This window comes from Lontra canadensis, unplaced genomic scaffold (genome assembly GCF_010015895.1).
Source record: "Lontra canadensis isolate GAN:19392208 unplaced genomic scaffold, GSC_riverotter_1.0 scaffold193, whole genome shotgun sequence".
Taxonomy (NCBI): Eukaryota; Metazoa; Chordata; class Mammalia; order Carnivora; family Mustelidae; genus Lontra; species Lontra canadensis.
In genome coordinates, this window is record NW_022631187.1 from 23,641 (window position 1) to 44,364 (window position 20,724).

At 39.0% G+C, this 20,724-nt stretch overlaps 1 long non-coding RNA gene across 1 annotated transcript in view; it reads left to right on the forward strand.

The window, feature by feature from the left end:
• The window catches only part of LOC116861222, a 34,704-nt gene that overhangs the window by 728 nt on the left and 13,252 nt on the right, over positions 1-20,724 (forward strand). The window lies entirely within an intron of this gene.

Genomic DNA, 20,724 nt, shown 5'->3' on the forward strand with positions numbered 1-20,724 from the left:
AAGTGGGAGGTGTCTGACCCAGAAAGTTGTGCCATCCTGGTGGCCATCACCATTTCAGCCAACCATACCGTCGGTCGCCTGATTTCACCCCTCGTGGCTCCTTCCTGGACTCCACAGCTGCAGAAGCGCTGCAGCAAATACACTGGGTCCTCTCAGCCTTGACTCAAAGCAAGTCCCCTTCCTTCCTCAATGTCTGAGCTTGACCCTTTTACTTTATTCACCTTTTCCTTATTTTTAATTGCATTAGTACAGTCTCCTTGTTAACAACAACAAACCTCTCAAAACATAACACATGGATGGGGCTGAAGTATACTTTGGTCATTACCCACAATGCTAGTCTTCCTTTCCCTCCCGAAAGGGAGCTGCTCTTCACAGTTTGCTGTGTATCCTGGTAGCTTTCCAGGTCTTTGTTGTTTGTTTGTTAGGAAAACACATTGTGTTGTGTTTTCATTTCTACAAAACCTATACCATACTGTACATATCCTGCAAATTTTTAGTTAAATATTTTGGGAAACATTTTTATTTCACTACATCTAAGTTTACTTCATTTTTAAGTGGCATAATATGCCATAGTATGGCTATAAACTGGCTTATTTAGCCATTCCTTATTGATAGACTGCTAGATTTTTCCAGTTTCTTGCTTTTATGAGTATTACTACTGTGAACATTCCTGATCACAACTCCTTATTAGAGTTTCTCTAGGGCAGTGGTTCTCAAACTTTTGGATCTCAGGACCCCTTTACACTCCTAAGACAATTTGTTCGTGTAGGTTTATATCTACCACTATTTAATATATTAGAAATTAGAAGAAGAAAATTATTCATTAAACACAACAGCAGTAAACCCATTACATGGTAACATAAATATATTTTAAAATGAAAAATAACTTCTCCAAAGCAGAAAATATTAGTGAGAACAGTAAAATTGCATTACATTTTCTGTAAGTCTCTTTAATAGGCTTAATAGGAGACCTCTGGGTTCTCATACCTGCTTCTGCATTTGATCTATTATGATGTTTTAAGTGAAGTATATATCACACAGATGTGTAATTAGAAAGACAAGGAACAGTTTAATAGCCTTTTCAGGTAATTGTGGATATTTTTTTCATCGGTCCTCAACAAGTGGTATTAGAAACCATATCAATCATATAAATAAACTTTTCATACTTTGTTACATTTAAAATCCATTGGTCTGCCTTGTACTTTAACATGTTTTTTACCTGTGCAGGATTTTATAACATAATGCATTGGCAATTTGGAAAGTATTCGTTCACTGAGTTATGCAGATCTGTCAAATGTTGACACAATTCATCATACAGCGTCAAAAATTACATTAATTGCTATCACCACTGCTCTTATCAGAAAAGTCTTAAAAGTATTGGACAACTGCCAAGCCTGTGATGGAGGTGCAAGTTTTCTAAAGTTCTAATTTTTGCTTGCAAGCTCATTTTACCACTAGCACCAGATACTATCAGTTGTTTTTCTTGAAGTGACAGGCTCGCTTTGTTTATTTCTGAGAAAATGCCTACTAGATATCTAAGTCTGAATAGCCATAGTTTATCAGTCAGTCATTATTTCAAGAAAATTTCATGAAAAAAGTGACTTCAGCTCACAACTCAATCTGACAAGTGCTTTTCCTTGGGACAAACATTGTACTTTAGTATGCAGCAGAAGTGCTTTATCTGTACTTCCTGTTGTGTTACATAGAATATTAGAAAGCCATGTATTTAGGCATGGAGATTTTAATAACTTTTACGGCTTTATCAAGGACATTCTTGAGTGTATGATGATGAAAAAAATACAGTGACACAGTACAGTTTGGTGCCACTCCTTTTGATGAGCTTTAAGGTATGAGCAGTTTTACACACCCTTGCTTTTTTTTCTCCCTCCCACTTTTCCTTTTGCATTAACCATGTAAATGTTAACACAGTAAAAAAAAAAAAAAGCAACAGTTTTAAAAATTATTTATTTATTTATTTTTAGAGAGGGAGAGTGAGTGCGAGTGTGGGGGTGGGGTGGGGTGGGGAGAGGGGATCTTGAACATACTCCCTTCTGAGCACAGAGGCTGATCTCACAACCCTGAGATCATGACCTGAGCAGAATAAAAGAGTAAGATGCTTAACACCCTGAGCCACCCAGGAGCCCCAAAAGGCAAACAACATCTTTTTTTAATATAAAGATTTTATTTATTTATTTGACAAAGAATGACACAGCGAGAGAGGGAACACAAGCACGGGGAGTGGGAGCGGGAGAGGAAGAAGCAGGCTTCCTGCTAAGCAGGGAGCCCAATGCAGGGCTCCATCCCAGGACCCTGGGATCATGACCTGAGCTGAAGGCAGACACTTAACGACTGAGCCACCCAGGCACCCTGGCAAACAACATCTTAATACTATTATGAAGATAGTTTTGAATTCCATAGGCCCCTTGAAAGGGTCTTGGGAACCCCCAGGAAACTATAGACTAAGTTCTGAGAACACCTGAGCATCTTCTGTAGGGCATATGCCTAGGAGTGGTGTCGTAAACTATGTGCATTTGCGATCCTAGTAGGAGCTGCCCAGTGCCCCTCCAGCACGGCTGTACTAGTTTGTGTTCTCCCCAGCAGGTTGGACGGTCTCATTTCTCCTTACTCTTCCCAACACTAAATGTTATCAAACTTTAAATTTTGCAAATATGGTAGGTAGGAGATAGAATCTCATTGTTTCATTTTTAGTACTCGGATGAATAGAGAAGTTGAGCATCCATTCGTATGTTTACCGGCCATTTGTGTTTTTTCTGTAATATGCTTGCTCATATCCTTTACTTGTTTTTCTGTGTTGGTTGTCTCTTAGCCAGGATAATTAAGGGAAAGTAGTAGTCATTTGGGGATGCCTGGATGGCTCAGTCAGTTAAGCGTCTGCCACGTCGGGCTCCCTGTTTAGCAGGGGAGTCTGCTTCTCCCTCTTCTGCCCCTGCTCCTGTGCTTTCTCTCTCTTGCTCACTCTCTCTCTCAAATAAATAAATAAATAAATAAATCTTTAAAAAAGGAAAATATTAGTCTTTTGTTTTACATATTGCACATATTTTCTCCCAGTCTATCTCTTGCTTTTTAATTTTATGGTATATTGTTGAATAGAAGTTTTAAGTTTTGAGGTCAAATTGATCAGATTAATTTTTTGGCTTTTGATTTTTGTGTTTTATTTTTTATTTAATAAGGTCTTCCACATGCCAAGGTCATAAGCATGCTTCTCTGTTTTCTAATACTTGTATGGTAGTTTCTGTGTGTTTGCTTACATTTGCAATGCAGCTAGAATTTATTCTCATGGATGGTGTGAGTGATCTATATTTTTCTGTTCTTTGTTTTCAAAGGACTGTCTTGGAACACAGCAGAGAATAGAGAGACCTCGGGATAGTGACTCCCTGGGACTCCTCAATTGAAGTCTTGTCCATAATGTTTTCGGACCTTAGTACTTGGCTTCATTCAATGGGACACACCTGATGAGGAGAGCATTTTCCATAAAGAAGGATCCCAATCAGAGCCCAGCATCCACATACCCAGCTCTCATCCACCAACCAGTAAGAATTTCCTAGATAATACTGGCTTAAAACAACATGGACCTATTTATGTTACTGCTCTGGTGGTCTGAAGCCCAAAATAGGCCTTATGGACCAAAATCCACATGTTGGAGGCTGTGGGGGAGAGAATATTTCTTCTGGAAGCTCTAGGGGAGAGAATATTCCCTGTCTTTCCCAGCTTCTAAAGGCTGCCTGCATTCCTTAGCTCACAGTCTCCTTCCACCTCAAAGCCAGCGATCTCTGCTCCAATCTACTTCTGTCTTCACTTGTCCTCTGACTCTCTTAAGGACCCTTGCTTGTGCTTATGTTGAGGCCACGGAGGTAACCTCCCTATCACAAGATCTTTAACTTAATCATCTCTTCAAAGTCTTATTTTTCTTCTGCAAAGTCTCTTTTTTTAAAGATTTTATTTATTTATTTGACAGAAAGAGAGATCACAAGTAGGCAGAGAGGCAGGCAGAGAGAGGAGGAAGCAGGCTCACCGCTGAGCAGAGAGCCCAATGCGGGGCTCGATCCCAGGACCCTGAGATCATGACTGTAGCCGAAGGCAGAGGCTTAACCCACTGAGCCACCCAGGCGCCCCACTGCAAAGTCTCTTTTGCCATGGAAAGTAAGATATTCATCCTCAGGTTCTGGGGATGGAGACGTGGGCATCTTTTGCTGTTGAGCCTACCAGAGTGGGTTACTTCAGCAGAAGGCTATGCTTATTCATTCGATCTTGATTCCTGGTGGAGAGAGAAGTATCTTTGTTTTAGGTCTGCAGGATTATGTGCAGTAGAATTGGTAACCTTTCCATAATAGTTTCCTAATATTCTGTCTGCCTTTGGTTAGATTATAAGAGGAAGTAGGAGGGAGAAGAGCAGAAGTTCATAAAGGAAGCTGAGGACTGGGAAGAGATGAAGGAGGAAAAGCAGGAGAATGAGATATCCTGAAAGCCAAGGGAACAGTATTAACAGCAGGAAGGAGTACATTTAATACTGTATTAAATGCTGCTGAGACACCAAAGTAAGATGAGGCCTGAAAGGCATCTGTTAGATTTAGTGACCTTTGCAATAGCTATTTTCGTAGAGTGATGGGAAGTGGGAAGAACATTAAGTACACAGCTCGTACAAGAATATTTTAAAAGAAAAAAAGAATATTCTAGGAGTGTCTGGCTGGCTCAGGCAGCAGAGCACGTGACTCTTGATCTCGGGGTTAGGAGTTCAAGTCCCATGGTGAGCCTAGAGCCTATGAGGGGAAAAAAAAAGGAATATTCTAAATTTCTATGAAGGAGTTGAGAATGGCAGGATGGATTTGAGAAAAGACTTTTCCTCCCTTAAATTTGAGAGATACTTGAGCCAGGTGAAAGGGTAGGGTTTGTGATATGGAAGAGACTTTGAATTCTCGTGGTTTCAGTAACCTGATCCCCAAATGAGTGATTCTAATCAGACAGCTCTCCCAAGTTCCAGACCTGTATAATCTAACTCCCTATTGAACATGTCTACTTGGAAATCCTTCTCAAACTTAAAATGTCCAATTATTAACCCTCTCTTGTACCTCGCCCGCCCCCCCCATCAGCTGCCACCCCCTTTTATCATTTCTCTTCTGGATTACTCAAGTAGCTTTCAAAGTGGCCTTTTGTGCCTATACTTAACTGTCCCATTCATTTTCTGCACAGCAGCTAGAGTGGTCTTTCTAAAACATACAGGCAGATGATGCCTAAAAGCTTTAAAAATTTCCTGTTGTTTTCAGTGTAAAAGCCGGATTCTGTACTCATCTACCTAGATTTTGTGCTTCAAGCCTGGCGAACTTTTTCTGGTTCTCAGAGAAAGCTATGTTCTCTTGTACCTCCACGCCTTCGCATACACAGTTCCCTCTGTCTACAACACCCCCTCCATCGTTTTGTTCCCACTCAGGTTTTTCTTGGCTAATTTCTACTCATCTTTCAAGACTCATTTCAGGCTCTCCTTTCTGCTTTGTCTGGGAAGCCTCCTTCTTTCTCCCAGGCTGGGATTAAATACCTCTCTGTATGTTCCTGGCATGTGTACTTTCTTGGATACCCTGTATCCCCACAGGACCGGTGCTGCCTTTAGTTAGCATCCTACATATTTTTTGTGGTTGACCCACTCTTTTAATTTTTCATAAAAAGCATTTTAATTATTCAAGTGATATATGAGTATTTTTTCTTGTTGTTGCTTAAGTCAAACACAGTTCTCCTTTCCAATCCCTTGATGTAGGTACCTCTCCCAGAGGAAACTAATGTTATCAGGTTGGTATTTGTTCTTTCAGGTCATTTTCTTTGTATTTAAAAATGGAAATAAGAGGGTGCCTGGGTGGCTCAGTCAGTTAAGCATCTCCCTTCTGCTCAGGTCATGATCCCAGGGTCCTGGGATCGAGGCCCCCGTTGGACCCCCAGCTCCACAGGGAGTCTGCTTCTCCCTATGCCCTTCTTTCCACTCATTCTCTCAACTCTCTCTCTCTAATTATAAATACATAAAATATTAAAAAAAATAAATTGTGGCAAAATAAATGTGATATAAAATCTACCATTTTAAGAAGTTTTAAGGGTCACCTGGGTGGCTCAGCCACTTGAGCATCTGACTCTATTTTGGCTCAGGTCATGGTCTCAGGGTCATGGGACTGAGCCCTGCATCAGGCTCCGCACTGGTCATAGAGTGTGCGTGAAGGTTCTCTCTCTTTTTCTCCCCCACCTCTATGCCTCCCCTTGCTTTTGCTCTCTTGCTCTCTCTGTATCTAAAAACAAAAAAGAATTTTTAAGTTCTTTAACATTATTCAGTTCAGCGTTATAAAGTACGCTGTGGTGTAATCATCACCACCATCTATCTACAGAACTTTTTTCATCTTCCCAAACTGAAATTCCATACCTAGTAAACCATAACTCCTACTATCTCCTATCTATCTATCTATCTATCTATCTATCTATCTATCTATCTATTTTTATTGTGTTACATTAGTCACCCTACAGTACGTCATTAGTTTTGGACGCAGTGTTCCATGATTCATTGTTTGCATATAATACCCAGTGCTCCATGTAATATGTGCCCTCCCTAATACCCACCATCAGGCTCACCCATCCTCCCACCCCCCCTCCCTTCTGAAACCCTTAGTTTGTTTCTCAGAGTCCATAGTCTCTCATGCTTAGTCTCCCCCTCCGATTCCCCCCCTTCATTTTCCCCTTCCTTCTTCTAATATCCTCCATGCTATTCCTTATATTCTGCAGGTAAGTGAAACCATATGATAGTTGTCTTTCTCTGCTTGACTTGTTTCACTTAGCAAAATCTCCTCTCGTCCCAGCCATGTCTGTCAATGCAAATGGTGGGTATTCATCATTTCTAATGGCTGAGTAATATTCCGTTGTAAATATGAACCACATCTTCTTTGTCCATTCATCTGTTGAAGGGCATTTTGGCTCTTTCCACAGTTTGGCTACCATGGACATCGCTGCTGTGTACTATCTCTCCTCTCCCCAGCTGCTGGCAACCACTGTTGCACTTTCTGTCTCTTTAAATTTGACTATCCTAAGTATGTCATGTTAGTGGAATCATCCAGAATTTGTTGTATTGTGACTGGCTTATTTCACTTAGTGTGAGGTCTTCAGGTTTAACCATGTCGTAGCATGTGTCAGAGCTTCCTTCCTTTTTTTAAGGTAGAATGATATTCCATTGTTTATCTAGCTATCTGTTAGTGAACACTTGGGTTGCTTCCACCTTTTGGCTATTGTGAACACTGCTACCGTGAACATGGGTGTACAAATATCTGTTCAAGTCCCTCTGATTTTTGGGGGGATATATATAGAAGTGGAATTGCTGGGTCACATGGCAGTTCCTGTTTCCCTTTTGATGGCCATTTATATCAGTAGTACTCAAGCTGTATTCCATGGACTGGTGCTGGTGGACTATCAGTCCACAATGAGATCAGGATAGAAATTGTGAGTAGACATTTATAAAACATTTGTACCAATTTTGTGTTGCTGTGACAGCCAAGTATGTGGTTACTTTCTGAGCAGCTCCCTTATCTCTACTTTACAAAGGTATCAGTCTGTAACAGATTGGAAATTTACAAAAAAAAAAAAAATCCCTAAACCCTGGTTCTTTACCACATTTAGCTTGAGAGTCCTTGAAGGACAGTTTTTATGTTTTTGTTTTTTTTCCCATTAAGTCCTTTTGTGTGACATACATAAGTGTTTCTCTAGGATGGGTAATGAAGAACAGAACTACTAGTTGAAGGGTATGCACATTTTACATTTTTTAAATTTTTAAAAATTTTTAAAAGATTTTATTTATTTATTTGACACAAAGAGAGAAAATGAGAGCAGGAGCACAAACAGGGGGAGAGGGATAGGGAGAAACAGGTCTCCCACTGACCAGGAAGCTCGTTGCGGTGCTCAATCCCAGGACACAGGGATCATGGCCTGAGCCAAAGGCAGACGCTTAGTGACTAAGTCACCCAAGCGCCCCCACATTTTTACATTTTAACAGATCATACGAAATTACTTACCAAAGGCTAATACTTTCAACAACAACAGTATGCAAGAGCACCTATTTCTGTAGAACCCTGCCAACACTCGCTATCCATCTTAAAATTTTTTGGATCTGTTAAGGAAAAAGTGATGTTTTAATTCATAGTTCTTTGATTCTACTCGAATTTAAGTATCCTCCTTTCCTGTGTTTATTAATATTTGCATTTCCCGAGGTGCCTGGCTGGCTCAGTCCGTTAAGCGTCTGTTGACTCTTGGTTTCAACTCCCGTCCTGATCTCATGGGTCATGGGATCAAGCCCCACGTTGGGCTCCAGGCTCAGTGGGGAGTCTGCTTGAAGATTCTTTCCTTCTGCCTCTTCCCCTACTTGCACTCTCCCCCTCTTTCTAAAATAAAATAAATCTCTAGGGTATGGGTGGCTCAGTTGGTTAAGCGTCTGTCTTCAGCTCATGTTGTGATCCCAGAGTCCTGGGATTGAGTCCCACATTGGGCTCCCTGTTCCATGGGGAGCCTGCTTCTCCCTCTGCCTCTGCCTCTCTCTCTGTGTATCTCATGAATAAATGAATAAAATCTTTAAAAATAAAATAAATCTCTAAAAAGTATTTGCATTTCGCATTATTGGTTGCTTGTTAGATCTTTTTCTCATGTTTCTTTTGGGTTTTTTTTTCTTATTGATGTGTAGTTCTTTACATTAACATTAATTATCCTTTGTCTATGCATGTTACAAATATTTTCTTCTAATCTACCCTTTTTTTTTTAAAGATTTTATTTATTTATTTGACAGAGAGAGATCACAAATAGGCAGAGAGGCAGGCAAAGAGAGAGAGGGAAACAGGCTCTCTGCTAGCAGATTCGGGGCTTGATCCCAGGACCCTGAGACCGTGACCTGAGCTGAAGGCAGAGGCTTAACCAACTGAGCCACCCAGGTGTCCCTACCCTTCTTTTATATTTATTTACAATGTCTTTAGAATAGAAACTTAAAATTTTGATGTAGTCAAATATATCATTCTTTTCCTTTATGGCTTTTGCTTTTACTATCTTAAGGAGGTTGTCACCACTCCAAGGTTTTAAACATATTCACTTATATTTCCTTCTCATACATTTCTTCCTTCTTTTTTACAGCTTTATTGAGGTATAATTGATGTACAATAAAGTCTACATACTTAAAGGATATAAGCTGATGAGTTCTGACATATGTTCATACCCATGAAACTGTCACCACCATCAAAGTAATGAATATGTCCATCACCCCCAAAAGTTTCTTTGTGTCCTGTTGTTCTCATATATTTCTAAGCTTGTGTGTGTGTGCACGCATGTGTGTGCTATGATTATATTTTTCATATTTTTTATTAAGTTATTTATATATAGTAAATTTACCCTTTTTACTGTACATTTCTGCGAGTTTTGAAAAATGCATACAGTTGTATAATAACAGCCACGATCAAGATATAAGATAGTTTAATCACTTCAAGAAATTCACTAGTTCCTCTTCAGAGTCAAAACTCCCCCCCTTTACCTCCTAGCACTCACTGTTTGCTGATGTTATAGTTCTGCTCTTCAAAACTGTCATGTAAATGAATTCATACAATACCCATGTTGTTGCTTGTATCAGTAGTTTGTTCCTTTCCATCACAGTAGATTCCAATGTATGGATGTACCAGTTTGTTATTTCATTCCCCAGTTGAGGTTTGGGTTATGTGGGTTGTTTCCAGTGTTTGGTGATTATAAATATAGTCACTGTAAATATCAGCATCAGGTTCTTGTGTGAAGCTAAGATTTCATTTCACTTGGGTGAATGCCTAGGACTGGGATTGCTGGGTTTATAGTCAATGTATGTTTAACCTTTTAAGACACTGCCAAACTGTTTTCCAAAGTAGCTGTCCAATTTTGCATTCCTTTCAGCAGCATATGAGAGATCTTGTTACTACTAGTTCCCCAGCACTTGGTAGTGTCAGTTTTTTCTTAAGATGTTGGAGTCAGGTGGCTCAGTGGGTTAAAGCCTCTGCCTTCGGCTCAGGTCGTGATCCAGGGGTGCTGGGATCGAGCCCCACTTTGGACTCTCTGCTCCGCGGGGAGCCTGCTTCCTCCTCTCTTTCTCTCTGCCTACTTGTGATCTCTGTCTGTCAGATAAATAAATAAAATCTTAAAAAAAAAGATGTTGGAGTCGGGGTACACCTGGGTGGTTCAGTTGGTTAAGTGGCTGCCTTCTCAGGTCATGATCTCAGGGTTCTGGGATCCAGCCCTGAATTGGGGGGGGGGTCTCTGCTCAGCAGGGAGTCTGCTTCTCCTTCTCATTCTCCCTCTGTGTTCTCTCTCTCAAGTAAATATATAAAATCTTAAAAAGAAAAAAGATGCTGGAGTAGGTGTAATAGTATCCCCTTTTCTTAAAATGTGTATTTTCCTAATGACTAGTGATGTTGAGCATCTTTGGTATAGTGTCTGTTCAAATCTTTGTCCCACTTAAAAAAATGGATTATTTATTTTGTTATTCTTGAGTTTTTAGAATTCTGAGTACAAATCCTTTATTAGATGTGTGGTTTGCAAATATTTTCTCTCAGTCTATAGCCTGTCTTTTTGTTCTCTTACCAGTATCTTTAGAGGAGCAGAAGTTCATAATTTTAATGAAATTCAATTTCTTAATTTTTTCTTTTATGAATCATGCTTTTGTTTCATATCTAAGAAATATTTGTCTAACACAGGTTGCTTCTGAGTTGTTTTATTTATTATTTTAAATTTTAAATTATATAAATTTAAGATCTAGAATTTATTTTTGTAAGTAGTGTTAGATTTTGCTCTAAATTTTTTTCCAAACAGCTAATTGTCCTACTATTTATTGACTTTCTCCAGTGATTTGAAATACCTTTATCACAAATGAAATTCCCTTAAACAAGTAAGTCTGTTTCTGAACCATCTCTTTTGTTTCACTGATGTATTTGTTTATACCTACACCAATGTCAATATTAATAGCATCTCAGTATTAAAATCACTACTATGGAGGTGCCTGGGTGGTTCAGTCGGTTAAGGGTCTGACTCTTGATTTTGGCTCAGGTCACAATCTCAGGGTTGTCAGACTGAGCCCCACATTGGGCTCTGTGCTGGGTGTGGAGACTGCTTAAGATTCTCTTTCCTGCTCTCTCTGCCCCTGCCTCCTCTCTCTCCCTCTCTAAAATAAATAAATAAATAAATAAAATTTCTGCTATGGCTTTATCATACATTTAGATGTGATAGGGCAAGTTTTTCCTTATTGTGTTTAAAATATTTCTTGGCTAATCTAGCTCATTTTTCCTTCCACAAGAATTTCTAGAGTCAGTCAATAAATTCCACAGAAGATCTTGTTGAGATTTTGGTTGAGATTACATTGAACTTTCAACTTAATTTGGAAAGAGTTGATGTCTTTACATTATGAGTTTTCCCAGCCAGGAACATGGTGAATCTCTCCATTTCTGTAGGTCTTCATTAATGGAATGTGTCTTTTTATTTAGGTTTCTTTTATGTTTCATACTATTTTGTAATCCTTTGTTTACTTTTCTCTCTTTCTCATGTGTAAACTTTTTGGGTGTAGGTACCTTTTTGTTTCATGTCTGTAGTGTAGTGCCTAGCATATATTAGATTGCTCAAAAAATGTCTGACAAACAAGTTACATTACAGTAATTGTTGAAGAATTTGATTAAAAACTCTAGACTTTGAGGGGCACCTGTCTGGCTCAGTTGGTAGAGCCTGCAACTCTTGATCTTGGGGTAGTGAGTTTGAATGCCATGTTGGGGGTAGAGATTACTTTTAAAAAAAGGAAAGAAAAAACTTTAAAAAAAAAACAAGCAAACTGTGGACTTACCCTACTTCCGCAAATGCACAGAAATGCACAGAATTTTACATAAAGTCTGAAGGTCTGTGTGGGCACTCTCCCTGATGACCATGCATAAACTTCATGTTGAGTACTCCTCATCAGAAGTAATGAATCCTTTAAGAATGGTTGTATAAATTGTGTGGAATGTGAGGGAAGGATTTCATTAACTCTACCACAGGGTATCAAGGAAAGCCTCATTGAAAGACAATTTCTGGTCTGACACATAATGACTGAATAGGGGTTTCCTAGACTATCGAGGGTGGGGTAAGGCATTTTAGGCTGATGGGTCCAGTTAACCTGAAAGCCAGTTTATCCTGCAAACCCCTTTGATCATTTGCCTGTGTATTTACTCTTTCTTGAACCCCTCTGGGCTTCCTTCTACCCTTCTGTGCCTTCCTTTACACCCATTTATCCACCCACTGTTGTCTCTGGTGACAGTTCTTTGCACTGTGTTTCTTGGAAAATGAATTCCATTGTAAACAAACCCTACTGTACCCTAGATTTCCTCCCCAAATTATCCCTCTTCGTTTTTTAACCAAAGCCTTACTTTTCCCCAAGCTCCTGCCTCCCTTATTGCTGTGGCTCTTGAATGAGAAACTCGTGTCATTTATTTAACCGACGTTACTTACTGATGAAGGTTTGGGTTGTTTCTAGTTTTTTTGCTCTTACAAACAATGCCACAGTGAACATCCTTACATGTATGTTTGTGTACGTGTTAATGGATTTGTAGGATAGATTTATCGAATTACAACTGCTGAATCACATGGCATGAACAAATTTGATAAGTACTGCCAAATTTTTATCCAGAAAATTTGTTCTTAAGTGCATTCCTACCAACCACAAATGAGAGGGCCCGTAGTCTTATACCTCACCAGTATTGCAGAGTTACTAATTTTCTTTTTTTAGTCGTTAGTCATTTTTTTTTGTTTCACAGAAGATGTCATCATCATTTTTACCCTCAGATGAAAAGTTGCTCCTCTGAGGCTCATGCCTTCTGGCAATATTACCTTTCATTTCTTCTTGATGTAGTCACTTATTAACTTCTTTACTTCCTTATATTCTTTGAGGACTTAGGTATCTGGCTTGCTTTCTCCCCTCTACCCAAAGTCCTGCCCCTCACCTGCGAGCTGATCACGGTGCTCTGTGGTTGGACTGGCCAAGCAACGCTGTTAGCTTCACAGTTCCCTGACCAGCTAGTGCTCTTCTCCATGCTACTCCTGCAGCAAAATTGTTCCACCGGATGCTGGATTTGGTCATTTCCCAGAATTACTCTACTGAAAATACAAAATTCTATTATTTCATTCTGTCCTCAACTTCGGATTGTTCAAGTTTTCTTACTACCTTAATCCTTTTGTAATCGCCCTTCAGATCCATAACCCCTCCATTTTTTTTCCCAAAACCTGTGCTCTAAGTATTTTAAAAGTAATATGTATTATAAAAGATTTGCTTAATAACATAAACCTACAACCTAGAGAGTATAAAGCTCTCATAATCCTATCACTCTGAGGGGTGCCTGGGTGGCTCAGTCGGCTAAGTGATTGCGTTTGGGTCAGGTCGTGATCCCAGAGTCCTGAGATCGAGTTCCGTTGGGCTCCCTGCTCAGCAGGAGCCTGCTTCTTCCTCTGCCTGCTGCTTCCCCTGCTTGTACTCTCTCTGTCTAAAAAATAAATAAAATATTTTTAAAAGAATCCTATCACTCTGAGATAACCACTGCTAAGAATTTAGTGTAAGTCTTCCAGAGTTTTTCCTATGTATATATTTTTATATAATTTTTATAATACTAGGCACAAACTATATTTTATACACTATTTGCAACTTCCTTTTTTGCATAATATTACTTTGGACATTTTTATCATTTTACTACATATAGCATCAATGCATTACCTTTTAATTTTTAAAATTGAGATGTAATTGTCAGGTATACAGTATAATGATCCTGCATTTGTGTATATTACAAAATGATCACCACACTGGTTAACAACTGTCATCATACATAGTCACAACATTTTTTCTTGTGATGAGAATTTTTAAGATTTATTCTCGGCAGCTTTCAAATATTCAATACAGTATTATTAACTATAGTACCATACTGTACATTACATCCCAATGATTTATTTGTTTTATAGCTGGGTGCTTGTACCTTTTGACTCCCTTTACCCATTTTACCCACCCCCTATTCCCTACCTTTGGCAACCACCAATCTGTTCTCTGTTATCAATGAGCTTGGTTGTTTTGTTTGTTTGTTTAAGATTCCACGTACAAGTGAGATTATATGGTTTTTGTCTTTCTCGTCTAACTTATTTCTCTCAGCATAATGCCCTCAAAGTCCATCCATGTTGTCACAGATGGGAAGATTTTTGTCACAGATGGCAAAATTTCATTCATTTTATGGCTTGGTAATATTCCATTGTAAAAAATAATAATATTCCATTGTATATGTATCCAATGATTTCTTCTTTTTGTTGTTGTTGTTAAAGATTTTATTTATTTATTTGACAGAGAGAGATCACAAGTAGGCAGAAAGGCAGAAGGGGAAAGAAAAGAGAAAAGAGAAGGGGAAAGGAGGGGAGAAGGGGAAAAGAAGGGGAAGCAGGCTTCTGCTGAGCAGAGAGCCTGATGCGGGGCTTGATCTCAGGACCCTGAGATCATGACCTGAGCTGAGGGCAGAGGCTTAACCCACTGAACCACCTAGGTGCCTCATCCAATGACTTCTTTATCCATTTTTCCATCAGTGGACACTTAGGTTGTTTTCATATCTTGGCTATTGTAAATAACGCTGCAATGAACATGAGTATGCATGTATCTTTTCAAGTTAGTATTTTCATTTTCTTAGATAAAGACCCAAAACTGGACTTGCTGGATCGTGTGATAGTTCTATTTTTAGTTTTTTGAGAACCGCCGTATTCTTTGCCATAGTGGCTACACCAGTTTACATTCCCATCAGTAGTGCACAAAGGCTGCCTCTTCTCCACATCCTCACCAACACTTGTTATCTCTCTATTTTTAAGATTTTATTTACTTATTTGACAGAGAGAGAAACAGCGAGAGAGGGAACACAAGCAAGGGGAGTGGAAGAGGGAGAGGCAGTCTTCCTGCTGAGCAGGGAGCCCGATGCGGGGCTCGATCCTAGGACCCTGGGATCATGACCTGAGCCAAAGGTAGATGCTTAACGACTGAGCCACCAAGGCGACCCAACACCTGTTATTTCTTTTCTTTTTTTCCCCTTCCCCTCCCCCTCTTGTCTTTTTGATAATAGCCATTCTAACAGATATGAGGTGGTATCTCATTGTAATTTTGATATGCATTTCCCTGATGATTAGTGATGTTGAACATCTTTTCATGTACCTACTGCCATCTGTCTCTATGAATTCTTTGGGAAAATATTTAATCAGAATCATCTTTAAATAGATTTTTTTTACTCTTGAGTTTTATGTGTTCTTTATATATTTTGGGCATTGACCCCTACCAGATATATGATTTGCAAATATCTTCTCCCATTCTGTAGGTCACCTTTTCATTTTGTTGATGGCTTCCTTTGCTGTGCAGAAGCTTAGTTTGTATGTTCAATTTTGCTTTTGTTGCCTTTTCTTCTGGTGTCAAATCCAAAAAAATTTCACCAAGATCAATATCATGGAATTTACTGCTGATGTTTTTTTTCTAGAAATTTTATGGTTTCAGGTCTTACACTCAAGTCTTTAATCCATTTTGAGTTGATTTTTGTGTACGGTGTAAGAAGGTGGTCCAGTTTCATTCTTTTGCATGTGGCTGCCCAGTTTTCCCAGCACCACTGATTGAACAGACTGTCCTTTCCCCATAATGTGTTCTTGGATCCTGTGTCATAAATTAATTGACATGTGTGTGAGTTTATTTCTGGGGTACCTGATCTGTTCCATTGATCTATGTGTTTGTTTTTATGCCAATACCATACTGTTTTGATTGCTATAGCTTTATGACATAGTTTGAAATCAGGGAGTGTAATGCCTCTAGATTTTTTCTCCTTTCTCAAGATTGTTTTGGCTACTTGGGTTCTTAAGCCATTCATTTAAAAATACTTTTATTTATCTGTTTTGAAAAATAAAACATGTATATATTTAAGGTATACGATGTGATGTTTGACATATGTATACATTGTGAAATGATTACCACAATTAAATTAATTAACGTGTAGTTAATTACCTTTTTGTGTATGGTGAGAACACTGGAGATCTACTCTCTTAGCAAATTTCAAGTATATAATACATTATTAACTACATTTGCCATGCTGAACATTAGGTTTCCAGAACCTATTCGTCTTGTAATGATGTAATCTGAGAGTTTATATCCTTTAATCAGTATCTCTCTTTTCCCTCATCTCCCAGTCTCTGGTAACCACCATTCATTCTGATTCTATGCCAACTAACTCACTTTAACAGCTGCATAGTGTTCCATTGTATGCATGGCCCATCGTTTATTTCGCCAAACCTATCAATAGACATTTGGTTTGTTCTAATGTTTATCACAAATACTACTATGTTCTTTGTACACATAGCTGTGTGCCTCTGTGAAAATTTCTGTAGGATACATTTTTAGAAAGGTATTGCTGTGACAAATGGTATGCACATTTAGAATTTTAATAACACAGTCAAATAACCTCCTAGATTCTACTAATTTATACTCTTTCCAATAAGGTGTGAAACTATGTTTTCCCTGTATACTTGCCAATTTGGGGTATTAATCTTTTTTCATCCTTAGCATTCTTTTTTAAAAATATTTTATTTATTTATTTGGCAGAGAGAATGCTCACATGTAGGGGAAGCAGCAGGCAGAGGGAGAGGGAGAAGCAGACTCCCCGCCGAGCAGGGAGTCCAATGTGAGACTCGATCCCAGAACCCTGCGATCATGACCTGAGCTGAAGGCAGATGCCCAGCAACTGAGCCACTCAGGCACCCCATCCTTAGCATTCTTAATGGTGATTTTTGATGAACAGCTTTTTTAATTTGGTGAAATTAACTTATTTTTTTTAAAGATTTTATTTATTCATTTGGCAGACAGAGATCACAAGTAGGCAAAGAGGCAGGCAGAGAGAGAGGAAGCAGGCTCCCCGTGGAGCCGAGAGCCCAACGCGGGGCCCGACGCGGGGCTCCGGGATCATGTCCCGAGCTGAAGGCAGAGGCCTTAACCCACTGAGCCACCCAGGCGCCCCCTTATTTTTTCTTTTATGGTTACACTTTCTGTATTCTTTTTTTTTTTTAAGATTTTATTTATTTATTTGTCAGGGAGAGACAAAGAGAGAGAGCAAGTGCACTCAGGCAGGCAGAGGTAGAGAAAGAAGCAGGCTTCCAACTGAGCAAGGAGCCCAGTGTGGGACTTGATCCCTGCTGCTCTTCCTGCTTGTGCTCTCTTTCTCTATCTAATAAGTAAATAAAATCTTTTTTAAAAAATGCAATATAATGATCAAAATCAGGGAAATTAGCATTGATACAATACTATTACTTTCCATATTTAGATTTTACCTCTTGTCCCAATGATGTCCTTTTTAGCAATTTTTTTTCCTGGTATGCAATAAAATCCAGGATATACATTGAATTTATTTGTCACATCACATTAGTCTCCTTTAATCTGGAATAGTGCCTCAGTCTTTCTTTTTTTTCCTTTCATGATGTTGGCATTTTTGAAGAGGACTGTCCAGTTATTTTGTAGAATGTTCCTTATTTTGGGTTTGTCTAATGTTTGCTTATAGTTAGCCTCAGGTTATGCATTTTTGTTGGAATATCACAGAGGTGAGGGTGTTTTTAGTGCATTACAACAGGAGGTACATGATGTCAGTTTACCCCATAATCAGTACAGTTAACTGTCTGTTTGGTTGAAGTGAGTCTGCCAGTTTTCTCCATTGCAAATTTACTATTTTCCCCTTTGTAATTAATACGCAGTTTGTGGTGGAATCCATTGAGACTGTATAAATGTCTTCTTGTTTTTCATCAAACTTTCACTTAGGAGTTTTTAACATTCATTGATAATTGCTTAGTTGTTTACTATGAAATGTGAACAATGGTGACTTTTAAAATACACCTCTACTTCCACATTTATTAGTTATGAGATGGCATTCTACTATAAAGAAGAACTTTCCCTTTAATCCCATGTATCGATTGATTGATCAGTATGAACACATGGATTCTTATTTAATTTCTGGGCTGTGTTTTACTGTTATTGTTCAGTTTGATACTTAAATGTGACCAGTGGGAGCCCCATAAGCTGATTTGTGTCCATTGGCATGTCCCCACCACTCTTTAGCACTTCTTTACTTTCTGAGATAGCAGGACTATCTCAGGCTTATCTTCTATTTTCCTGCCCCAGCCCTGGAATTGGCTATTTCTTTTTTTTTTTTTTTAAGATTTTATTTATTTATTTGACAGACAGAGATCACAAGTAGGCAGAAAGGCAGGCAGAGAGAGAGGAAGGGAAGCAGGCTCCCTGTTGAGCAGAGAGCCCGATGTGGGGCTCGATCCCAGGACCCTGGGATCATGACCTGAGCTGAAGGCAGAGGCTTTAACCCACTGAGCCACCCAGGCGCCGCTGGAATTGGCTATTTCTTTAAGGAGCTCTGGCTCTCTTAAGTGAGGAATGATATTTAGAAACCAAGATCTGGGTGCTAGGTTGTTACTAGAGTATCTTAACTTTTGGGTTTTTGTTATTGTTGTTTGTTGTTAGCAGAGAGACCTCGGAATTATCCTAGGCTTTTGAATTGCTTTCTATAACCCTACCAAGTGATTATCTAGGACTGTGCTTGAATACTTCATTATTTGAGGAAATTGCTCCAGAGGCTGTCCCTGCCATTGTTAGTCAGCTCTAATATTTAACAGTCCTTTATATTTGAAAACAGTAGTCATTGGTTTCCTCTGCTGAGTCTTGCTTTCTCTGTGCTGAATATCCTGCCATTATTCTCCTGGCACAGTTCTAAGCTCTACTCATCATTCTGGTTTTTCTGTTCTGTTCTGTTCGTACTTCAGTTCATTAATATCTCTCTCTAAAGACTGGCTTCTAGAATGAAAGTACTATTTCAGATATGTGTGTTCTGATCAATATAGAGGAGCGGGTCGATAACTTTCTTTGTTCTAGACTCTATCCTACCACTCATGCAGGCCAAGATTAAGTGACTTTTTTTTAAAAAGATTTTATTTACTTATTTGACAGAGAGAGAGAGAGACCACAAGTAGGCAGAGAGGCAGGTGGGGGGCGGGGAGCAGGCTCCCCACTGAGCAGGGAGCCTGACATGGGGCTCGATCCCAGGGCCCTGGGACCATGACCCGAGCCGAAGGCAGAGGCTTAACCCACTGAGCCACCCAGGCGCCCCAAGTTACTTTTTTTTTTTTTGACAGCTATACCAATCACTCTGTTGAGCGTTGAGTATGAGTTATGTTGAGCCTATAGTTAGTTGAAATCTCTAAGACTTTAACTCTGTGGCTTTGTTCATCCACTTGGTACTTGCACAGTTGTGTTTAGGACCTGGTACAAGTCTTGATCTTTTTCTTTTTGATTTGTTAAATTTAGCCTATTATTCCTGCTTTTCAAGCCCACTTTGAATCTTGAATGCCATCCAGTATACTAGATATCATTTCCAGTTGGTCATTTGCAAATTTGATTAGTATGCTATTAGTGTCTTCATACAAGTAACTATATAAAAATTTCAAGAAGGGCAGGGTAGGGCACTTGGGTGGCTCAGTTTGTTGGTCATCTGCCTTTGATTCAGGTCATGATCCCAGGACCCTGGGGTCGAGCCCCAAGTCTGGCTCCCTGCTCAGTGGGGAGCCTGCTTCTCCCTCTGCCACTCCCCCTGCTTATGTTCTCTCTCTCTCTCAAATAAATAAATAAAATCTTTTAAAAAATAGCTATCCTCATATTTTTTTTAAAAAGGAGGGTAGAGCTCAAATCTTTTCAGCCTGACTTGAGACTTTCTCTCATGTTTAAGTCAATCTACCAGATAAAGGTGGCTGCTATTCATCTGCCTTCAGCTGCTGTTGTACATAGGATCTGAACAAACAGACCTGTCACAATACAAAAAAATAGATCCAATGGCTAGTTTTTTCATAGGGTTAGTGCTTCAAGATCATAGAAAGGCTTGTTTATTGTAAGAGGGAGGTCTTTCACTAAGTCCAAACTTATTCTTGAGTGGAAATTGGCCAGTCTTGTTCAGTCTATATCCTCCTTGGTACAGGGCAAAGAAAAATGTTTCAAAGACCCTAGGCTATTCTACCTTAATCACAGAACCTTCATTGAATCTAAGGGACTTTAGGGGTCAACTAGTTCAAGCTTCAAAAATCTGTCAGACAAAACCTCCTATTAATGCACCCTTCTTTTTAAATCTGCTATATCAGTCAGCAAATACTTATACACCTTATTAAAGGGAAGAAAGTTGCCTTATAGAAAGGTGTTCTCAGAATTGCAAATAAGGATTGGAAAAGGTCGTTGTCTTAAAACGAAGTAAAATTAAACGTAAAGGATAAAAGTAGCTATTGGAAAGCATATATGTACAGAATTAACCTACCCTAAGGAGAAGCTTCTAAGTTTTCTTTTAATGAGACTAGGTTATTTTTCAAGTTTTCATCAAAGACCAGAGAGTGTAGTCTCAAGAAGAAGAGAATGAAATGTAATGCTGCAATGAAATCCTAATTTATTCAACGGCCTTATAACTTCTCCATTGGAGATAGTGTTCCATGAATAGAAAGGTGAAGGGTTATTATCTGTAAGGAGACTGGAAAGGGAAAGAATGATATGTTGCTTCTTTAGCCTTTTCTGGGTGTCCTTTTTGTTGTTTATTTTAAATATTTTTATTTTTATTTTAATGTTTTTAGGTAATATGTGAATACTTCTCCTTC